Genomic DNA, 10,250 nt, shown 5'->3' with positions numbered 1-10,250 from the left:
AAGTATCTCCGAGCACAAATGAGTAATTTTTTTTCCAAAATTATGCAAGTTGAAGTTTTGAAGAAGCCACTACATGCAGTCACAATATTGTGGCTCTTAAAACCATAAACTTTATATTTGAATTAGGGTTGTTTGATCTCTGTGAATGGCACATTGCAGTGTTTTTGTTGTGTTTTCGGCCATTCAGCTGCTCCTCAGAGGAAACACATGGCTACTTAATATACAGCTGCTGCTGCTGCTTGGAGGCTCCTCACTGTTACTGCTGCTTCAGTTTTCACCACTGAATGAAGATGGCTGTTACCGTCTGGTCATGCCGACGCCCATCTCACTTCTGCTAGGCTAGCAGACTTTATGCTAACGCGTTAGCATTTAAGCTAACGGACTTTCTCCTTCTTATGGGGTGAGTTTTCATTAACGTTGTTAATCTACCTTATGTTAGTGTTCATTCAAAGTCACATACAGGGATTAACAAATGTTTTTTTAATGCTGGACGCTATTTTGATAATCCACTGTGCATTTCAGAACAGTATGAGGCTACATTGTTATTAGCTAGCTCAGTATTGTTGTTTTAAAAAAAACAACAACTGAAAACTAAAACTGAATTATAAACTGTAATGGGAGCATGTGAGCATCTGCTATTATTATGAATAACAAACCAACCTGATGTGCTTGAATAATGTGTGAATGACACAGTTTTGTGTATGAAGTGTTGACTGTGATGCTAATGATTTAGCAACTCTCTGAGCACATCATCATTCAGCTCAGTCAGTAACAGACTGAACCATCCACACTAACACAGAGCCACTTAAATGTATTTTATTTGATATTAAATATGTGTATCTATCTTCTAACTCTAAAAGTATATTACCTTAATTATTGTTCATTTTTATGAAATTTACATTCATATTTCTTTGTATTTTTCTCTGGGACCTCTTCATAGAACCCTTGGGGTCCCTAGACCTGTTATTGATAAATGCTGTTCAAACTACTACGATAGTTGATCAGGGCAGTTCCGAGTGAGACTTGTTCCTGGTTTTTCTATGGCTGGTCACATTTGTGCTGAGCCATTTCAAAGACATTATTCTCATAATTCTAACTGTGTAACAGACTGATTTGCATAGTGACCCAGTGATTTTCTGTCTGATACGATCCATTGATTTTGACCAGTATTGGACCGATACCAATTCTATGTATCACATCTCTTCATCCAAGGAAAGAAAAGGAACTCATCTTTATTGTCATTATACAATTAAAATTGCACAATAACATTTCCAGGTCAGATGGAGGGTTGATCGGAGCCGCTGCGACCTGACCGGATGTGTTTAACATTCTCACATGTTTTGTCTGGAGAAAGTTTACACCAAACAAAGCCCCTGATCGAACCAGCATGAATCTCCTTGCTTTGAGGTGTCAGTGATAACTACTGCTCCACCGCGCAGCCCCAAGAAGACCAATTAAAACATTTTGAGCCACAACAAAGAAAAAGCGGCATTATTAACTTTGAAGCAGCGCAAACAATCAACACAGAAAAATCCCTCTAATGAGCCTTAACTTTCCCTGTCAACAAAAAGAAAAAGAAAGAAATGACTAACTTGTGGCAAACTCAGTAGTTTTCAAACTTTTTATACCAAGTAGCACCTGAGAAAATATCAAAGTAACACCGTTATCACCAACGCTAACATACAGTGGTGTAAAATGTCAGATTTATTCACAATAAGATCATTTGCTCTCTCATCCTCACATTTACTTCACACACTTGTATAGTGAAATAAGATTAAGATGGATTAACATAATACTATTATATTATTATTATTATTATTATTTGTTTCATTTTCTATGCACTGCAGTCAAAATTCCTCAGCTCCACTCCAGTCACATACCCTGGTATATCCAGTAGAACAGTATTTCTGATTTTCCTCCAAGTACCACCAGAGGAAACTCACCTACGACTGGTGATACACATACCACAGTTTGAGAACCATGGTTTTAAAAGAATGCCTGAAAACAAAAACAAAACTCCTGACTCCCTCTCTTTGCCATTGCTGCCGCTCCATTTCATACACAATTTGGAGAAACATACACACTGGAGAGCTCCATTTTCTGGCCCAACTGGAGCGACATGCATACACTGAAAAACAGTCACAGACACCGGCCTAATTAATATACATCTGCAGCATCACATGGGTTCAAACACAGAGACAGCATATGCAGGGGTTTCTTTTTTCATAATGGGAACACTTGGGTAGAGACTTGTGGCCACTGGGGCCTGAGGCAGTCCTAGCTTCACATTAAAGATACATTATGCGAGACATTAGGTGTATTAAGCCATAAAATGACCATATCATGTCATCAGAGATTAAGGAAATGTGTTAAATTGAAATGCTGGCTGCACTAATAACAATGTTTATTCACAGTTGGTTTGATAATTAGTTCATTTGCAACCGGCAAACTTTGTTTATTTTTTCACTTCACCTAATTTAGCCTTTCGACAGCCCGGTTGCTCGGAGAGTAAGTCGGACACAGTGAGCATCAGCTGTGAGCAGAAATGCTCTACATTCCGAACGTCACTACCCCCCTATCAAAAATGACCTGACCAGAGAAGAAAAACAAGCATTGGAGACGCAGTGGAAAAATGTGACAGGCTTTTATGTAGGAATGAAAAGACAGATAGAAGGTGGATCATTTAATGTGCACATGTTTGTTTACTTCCAGTGGCGACTAACCCAGTACAGGATGAAGGACTGAAAGAAGTCATCGGCGTAGCGTCGGGAGATCCCTCTTATAATCTGCCCTCGAGAGGAACCGTCGTGTCTAAGGATACACACTTTCACAGGAGACCACTGGACTTCTGGGAACGACGACAACGACTTGGGCGTCACAGAGCATTCCATTGAAGAAGACTGGACTAACCCAGTCGTTTGCACTAACTGTGAGTAAAACATCGGAGCGACACTATGCCGAGTCATGTGCTAACCATTTTCTGGATGTTGCAAAGAAATGAAAAATCAAGGAAAAATGAAGCACACGTGGCACTGACAGTGCCCGTAATATGGTTGCAGCCGCGAAGCTGCTTCCATTTGAACACCTGACTGGGACAAAGATGGAACACGCTGTATTTTTGTTGGTATCATTTATGTTACTATAGTTCATATAAGATATAATAATTGCCATTTCAGCTGATGTCTAATTTTATTGGCCTTGGTGGTTATGATATTCAACCTGCACTTTGGGTCTGGGTCCTGTTCTCTATTATTTCTATTTGAGAATATAAGAACGATGGCATTTTTTTTGTGCCAAAATGTGTACTTCACTGGAGAGAAACCCATGAAAACAGTCTTTGAATTTAAATTCACTTTTTGTGTCGAGTCTACACGTAACGAGGCTACTAAATATATACAGTAGCAATATTGTAGTATCCAGTCAGGCCTAACATTTCACTATTTGCACTCAATGTTAATTTGTTCATTTTAATTCATGAAATGTGATTTATCTTGATGGATAATTATGCACATTGAGCGCGAGCACTTTGTTGTGAAGCCAAACCTTTCAAAAAAAACCAACACATGCAGCTGTTATAGCCACATGCATGTGTTGAAAGAGATGCAGGTTCAGAAAAAACATGAAGTGGACTGATTATTTATGTGCACTGCATTTTTCTATCCTCGTGTTCACATGAAAACAATAATATATACTGTATGGGAATTATTGATCGCAGTCTTGTCTATTGAGGTTTGGGTGTGGACCTCAGAGGATTTTCCCCGACAGTTTGGGAAGTGGAGCCTGAGCTATGTTTGCGTCCATGTTCTTTTCAGTTGGAGCGCAGGGAACTCGTGGATGACGTCACTCCCAGTTTCCGACTTCCCGAGTTGTGTTGTAAACAGAACGTTGCAGAGGCCCAGCTTCACGCTGAGGAGAGGCAGATTATACAACACAAAACTTACGACCACGGCTGACAGCACATGAAGATAGAATTGTTTTACTGTGGGCATTGCACAGGAAGTATACAGTCAAATGATTATGAATCAATTCAAAGCGTGAATTATAGTCTCACCTCGAAAACTACAGCGCTGAATATTCTCCGTCTCATTTTTCAGTCGGCGGTGGAGTGCGGCGCACTCTCCATTTGATTAAACTCTACCCAAAGGCTGCATCAATTATGTATCGTCACAATGGAGTTAATGGACTGCAATAACAGCTGAAGATGACTTGACTAAATTTCCACATGACATGGCCTGAAAAAAAATCTCACTTCAGTATAATGTAACCCTCCCAAACAGCTTGTCTGAAATGATAAAAGCTTTGCGTCCGCTGCTGCCGCATTCACATAAAACCATGTTGTCTTTTGTTAATTCTGCTGTTAATCTGTAAACACGATGCCCGCCGACATATCTACCTTCTTCAGGTCGTTGAAATGTCATCCACGTCAGAACTGTGTGTACAAACGCTCCCTGCCGCGCACGTTATAAATGCATCTGTGTGAGGTTTGTGCGTGTGCTGAATGCACATGTGCGCAAATGTCTTGATCCAACTTCTGTAATTCTCGTCTCTGGGGTTTCAGTCCCATGAGTGGACACGAACAGAGAACAGAAGGGGCTTGAGCTATGGAGACGCTGACCCATCTGGTCACCGGGCCAGCAGGGAGCACGCACGACGCTGAGACCAAAGCCTCTGCACAAACATCTTGTGCTAACATGAAGCTGGCACAGCACACAAAACCCGCAAAGAGATAGAAATGGTGTAGCGTAAACCACATACTGAGCGACCTTCATGTTTTATTTTCTTGTTTGTTGTCTGAACTGCAAGTAATGACAGAGGGCAAAGAGTTTCCACAATAGCTCAAACCACACAGAGGAGTGCTGCGCGTGGTGCGTGGAGTGACAGTGATCCTGCTGCTGCTGCCTTGTATATAATTTAGAGCAGAAACAACATGTTGATTCAGCTGTGATCTTTGTCAGTATGGAGGCAGTCGGTTCAGCGTGACATTACGGCGCGGGAAGGTTCTAACCTGACCTCAGAGCTGCTGCTTCGCCTCCTCCACGCTTCACTGCACAGCCACGTAAATGTTTCTAATAACCTCTCACATAGCAAGTCTCTGCCACCGCCCTTTGACGCCCGCAGCGAGCCTCAGCCTCCGCTGCTGCTCACACCATCAATGCCGTGGTGCATGCAGCCGGTGCGAAGCAGCAGCTGTCGTGTTTTTTCCCCCCAGTTGGATACAAACCCCGCCTCCTTCCCAAACTTCTCAGCTTTTTCACGCCTCTGAAAATCCACAGCATGCACGTAAATCTTCCCTCCATCAATCACTGGAGATGAGGATTTCTATGCTGACAGTGGACTGGATACAATTTATGAGGTTAGAGGCAAAATTCAATTAGGCCACACCTTCTAACGCTGAATTATAGTGACTGAATTATTGCAGCGATTCTAACTTATCTCCAATTATGAGTGTGACTCGTGGAAAGTAGACCCATATTGTTTATTATTAACACAAACGGACAGTGGCTGGCTTGTGTGCTAATGCACTGTAATAAACTGGGATTAAAAGAAATGACCCTTGATTGGTTCAACATGATTGGTTATAAATCTTTTCTCTCCTCTCATAAAGCAAATACTGAACACTTAAGATGACATGTCTGAAAAGGAAAAGGAGCAGGAAGAAGTATAAATGTATCTAATCCTCACCCCTTCTTTCCACTAATTCTCATTTTTAATCTCTTGGTCAACTACTTTAACTAGAAAATAGCACAATAGCACTATAGCAATGTTAAAATGCATTAAATTAACTAATGTGGTGTTTCTCTTGTGAAATACCAGTGAAAAGGATTTAAAATTGTTTGATAATTATGTTGTTAACACTTAATAAATCATTAATACAGTGGTTAAACAGAAAAATACCCTTATTAAAGATTTATGAACGCTTCATATTAAGGTTAATACTTTATTAATCATTAATAAATGCACTTCAGATCAAACAGGCAACAGTATTGTCCTGTCGAATGCCCTTATAAAGAACTGATAAATAGTTTATAATGAGGTTGTTACCTCTATAAATCTTTAATAAGATGATGTAACACAGTAAGTAAAAAGGTTAACAGTGATTTTTTGGGTGAATGAATAAATGAATGAATGAACGGTAAATGGTCTGTATTTAAATAGTCAAAGCTGCTTTCACTACAGATTTGCCATTCACCCATTCACAACCATTCCCTCAGCACATCACTGTGCAGCTCATGTTCCATCACACCTCTGTCATACACATTCACATGCTGCCAACTAAGCTGTCAGGAGCAATGTGGCGTTAACGGGGAATTCCAGTACTTATTGTTTTGTGGGTGTGTACGTGAATAGTACTTCATACTAATAGTACTTACAAAAACTTTCAGAATTGGTCCAGAATTGGTCCAGTAGTTGGCCTCGGGCTGCAGCCACGACAGGCGGCAATGGTTGCAGTGTAATCTTACGTGGCAACCACCATTCTGAGTTCTCTCCATCTCTCCAGTGCTGGTTTTCACCAATAAATAACTTGAATTTTTATTGTGCGAATCTGGCAACACTGTGAAGGACGTAGGTTTGGTTTCAAGACTGGTGACCAGTGACGTTCCTTCATGACAAGTAAAATACTAACAATGATAAAAGAAAATCAATTTATCCACCTGACTGTTCTATAAATCAGTTTTCTGTATGTTTCAACATTTCTATGGTCAAAATCACTGAATTTACGCATTTCCTGTTCAAATACACGGGAGAGCGGTGAGGTGAGGCAGCGATGAGCTGTGCCTCCACTCTGTGCCGCACACACTGACTGACGGAGGCAGTTGGCGCATGCCCATTGCTGCCTCTCTGTATATCGCCAATATCAGAGGCGGTTCTAGAGTCTCTTGGAGCCCTCGGCAAAAATTCACAGGGGGCTCCTCCAACCAGTGTTCACCCTTATGTGATAAATAATCTGACACTCACAAAAAATGTGAAAAGTAAACATTAGTATCTTCTCAAAATAAGAATATAAACATTGACAATATGCAATATATATATGTGTGTATATATATATATGTGTATATATATATGTATATGTATGTATATATATATATATATATATATATATATATATATATATATATATATATATATATATACATATAACTACACATGCTGACGTTCCACAATCGGTCTAATATATGTAATGAATGTGTGTGACCTATTTAGTCTTTCTGTTCATTCACATAAATGCGCAGTGAAATGCACAGGGTGAGGCAGAAAGTACCATGCCGCACTGATAGGGGGCAGTGCTGAGCCCCATAGGGCACCTGCATGCACCTGTCAACAGAGTGACACGACACTGAAGTTAGCCTCTGATTCACCAGCTTCCAAATCGGCACTTTAGGGGAAAGTTAAGGGGAAATTAACTTAATGTTTGTCCCCTGATTGTCTGACACATTTTAGACATTTTAGGTAAGACATTAACTTTGCTGGACAGCTACTATTGTATTTATGAAAATGCTAAAGTGGAGATTTTAGTTTTATACCTAGACCTCATTATAGACCGGGTCCAGATCAAAAACCACTGTGTCTAGCCTTCTCAAATCCGGAGGTGATTGCATCACAAGCGCGTGTCGCGGCTGCCGTCCGAGGTGATCTACTGGACCAATTAGGAAACTGTTTGTAAGTACTATTCACATACACACCCACATTTATAAACACGGGGCCCAGGTAGAAAAACACCCATTACCCTTTAAGTGTCTTGCCCAAGGAGCTGGGAATCGAGCCCAGAACCTTCAAGTTGAAAGATGCCTCACTTTAGCACTGAGCTAACATCACATCAGCTGAAGCTGGGGAAAGTCCTACATTTATTTGACCACTTTGACATCTCTGTTATATTGAATTGCTGCCTTATCCTCATCAAAGTATTTTATTTTATTTTCAACAGTAAATAAATCTACATAAGCGGTGACACTTTGACAGCCAACGCGTCAGGCGAGGTAAAGTTTTCCTGCTCTCAGTCTCTCAGTGATTAAGTTTGTTTTGGAAAGTCGCCCACAAAAGGATTTAAAAATGGTTCATAATTAGGCCGTTAACACTCAATAAATACTTCACAAGATGCTGCAACATGTTCGATAAAACAGGCAACACGAGTGTGTTTCTTACCATATACCCTTTTTATGGATTTATAAATTATTCAAAATTGTGTTTTTAATTAGTCTGAATGTACAAACATGTTTGTGTGTGTGTAGATCAAAGCTCTACTCACACTTTTGTAATATGAAACCATATAATTAAACCATTAGAGAATGGAAGTCATGTGATGATCAGTGTTAATATGGTGGAGGAAGCTGCAAAGAAACATGTGAATATATGCATATACATATGTATGTATATATTTATATATATATATATATATATATATATACATCTATATATATGTATCTGTCTGAACATTATCGTGGCACATCGCTCTACATCGGTGATATCTATAAGAGTTTCCTCTTATAAAAGCAACTAGATTGATTTTACATAGTTATGATAACCAAGTTATTATGATTTTATTGAGAAACAAAGATTACAGACAATGACTTATCAGCTAATTTACTTCAGATGTTTCTTTCAACATAGAAACACACCCATCGCCGCACTACCAGACCTGAGAGGCATCATTACCCCTGATGAAAATGTCCTGACCAGAGAGGAAAAACAAGGACTTGCAGTGGAGATGTATTTGTAAATGACTGCAAGTGTGTAAAGGGCAGTAAAAAAAACAGATGGAGAGATCATTTGGTTTCTGCATGTTGCTGACACGGGACAGGTTTAATGTTCGTAAAGCAGCAGCTACACAGGTGCATGTGCATGAACACAGATATTAGTGTAGCCCCTTGAGTTCGTCCTTAGGAAACTCTCTGGTAACCCACGAGGCTCTTGAGGATGGAGATCTATATCTCCATCTCTATCTCCATCCTTACAACTCCCACCGCTTTATCCTCCACATGAGGGTCGCTCCTCGCTGCCGACGTAGGGCAAAAATGCAGGGGAACACCCTGGACAGGTCACCAGTCCGTCACAGGGCCACAGACACAAACAACATCCACTCTCACACTTTCAATTTGTATGTATTAATATATATAATAGATGAATAGATACACCTGCTGTTTCACACATATTTAACAGCAAAGCCATAACAAATATCTTTCCCTAACAGCAGCAGCTTCAATAAGAGTATTTAACCACCCTCAGCATAACTTCACAGTCACTGTTTCATTTATAATCACATTAGCAAATTCCTACATTTAAGGCTTCGGCAGTGTTGTTTACTTTGATATTTTCCAGCGTGAGACCAGGATGCCTCTCCATATTTATGACAGGAGAGAAGCTCCTGAAATACGCCACATCTGCTCGCTCTGCATCTGGAGACGAGGACCCCACATTGTTCCTGTCGACGCACAGTAAAGCGCTCCTTCTTATCGTTTAAAAATAGTACGAGTAATGAGTAGAAGGCAGTGACAGGATGTTACCTAACTGTGGCGACTTGTACTCTGCTTATAAGAGACATGATGGTCTCATGTAAAAGGTTATTCATCAGCAGCTCAGCCATGGTGTGATACTACTGCCATCTACTGATACTGCAGTGATAAATGTTTGTTATGAAAGCTTTTTTATTTTCATATGTGACCAACATGCCTCAAAGGAATGATTTACCACCAACATTTTCTCAAAATCTAACATGTTTGACCACTACTGAAGTGCACTTGTGACTGGACTTTTCTCTTCAGAGCTCAGCGTGTCAGCACGGAGAAGCATTCACAAGTTACTTCATTCTTTCACCAGAGGGAGCTGTAGAGCTGCAGCCGGAGGTGAGGTGAAGGCTTCTCTTCTTCATTGTCCTTCACTGCTGCAAGGAAACACACACACACACACACACACACACACACACACACACACACACACACATTCTTACTAAGGACATTCATAGACAAAACACAATCCCTAGCCCCTAACCATAACTTTAACCATCACAACTATAAACCTTATAAAGTCCATACCAAAGCATATTGAGGTCGTAATTCATATACAACAACTTCCTTATTTACTACTAATAAGCAATAATTCTAAAGGTTATTGAGGGAAAACTCTTAGTTAATGGCTTACTGGTTGTATAATAAGACCATGCAGAATAAGGCATTAATAAGTACTTAATAATGACTAATTTGCATGCTAATAAGCAACTAATTAATGGTGAATATGTGTTCCCTAATCTAAAGTGT

General features: G+C 40.0%; 1 long non-coding RNA gene across 1 annotated transcript; it reads left to right on the top strand.

Moving 5' to 3' along the window:
• Positions 1-291: 291 nt before the first annotated feature.
• On the top strand, positions 292-9,920 carry LOC131468913 (uncharacterized). Its single transcript, XR_009241751.1, has 5 exons — positions 292-400; positions 2,713-2,929; positions 7,528-7,659; positions 7,925-7,976; positions 8,608-9,920. It is a non-coding gene; the product is annotated as an uncharacterized LOC131468913 (long non-coding RNA).
• Positions 9,921-10,250: the final 330 nt, after the last annotated feature.

Source organism: Solea solea, chromosome 11 (assembly GCF_958295425.1).
Source record: "Solea solea chromosome 11, fSolSol10.1, whole genome shotgun sequence".
Lineage (NCBI taxonomy): Eukaryota > Metazoa > Chordata > Actinopteri > Pleuronectiformes > Soleidae > Solea > Solea solea.
Note: the sequence above shows the minus strand (reverse complement) of the source record. Positions and strands in the feature narration are given on the sequence as shown.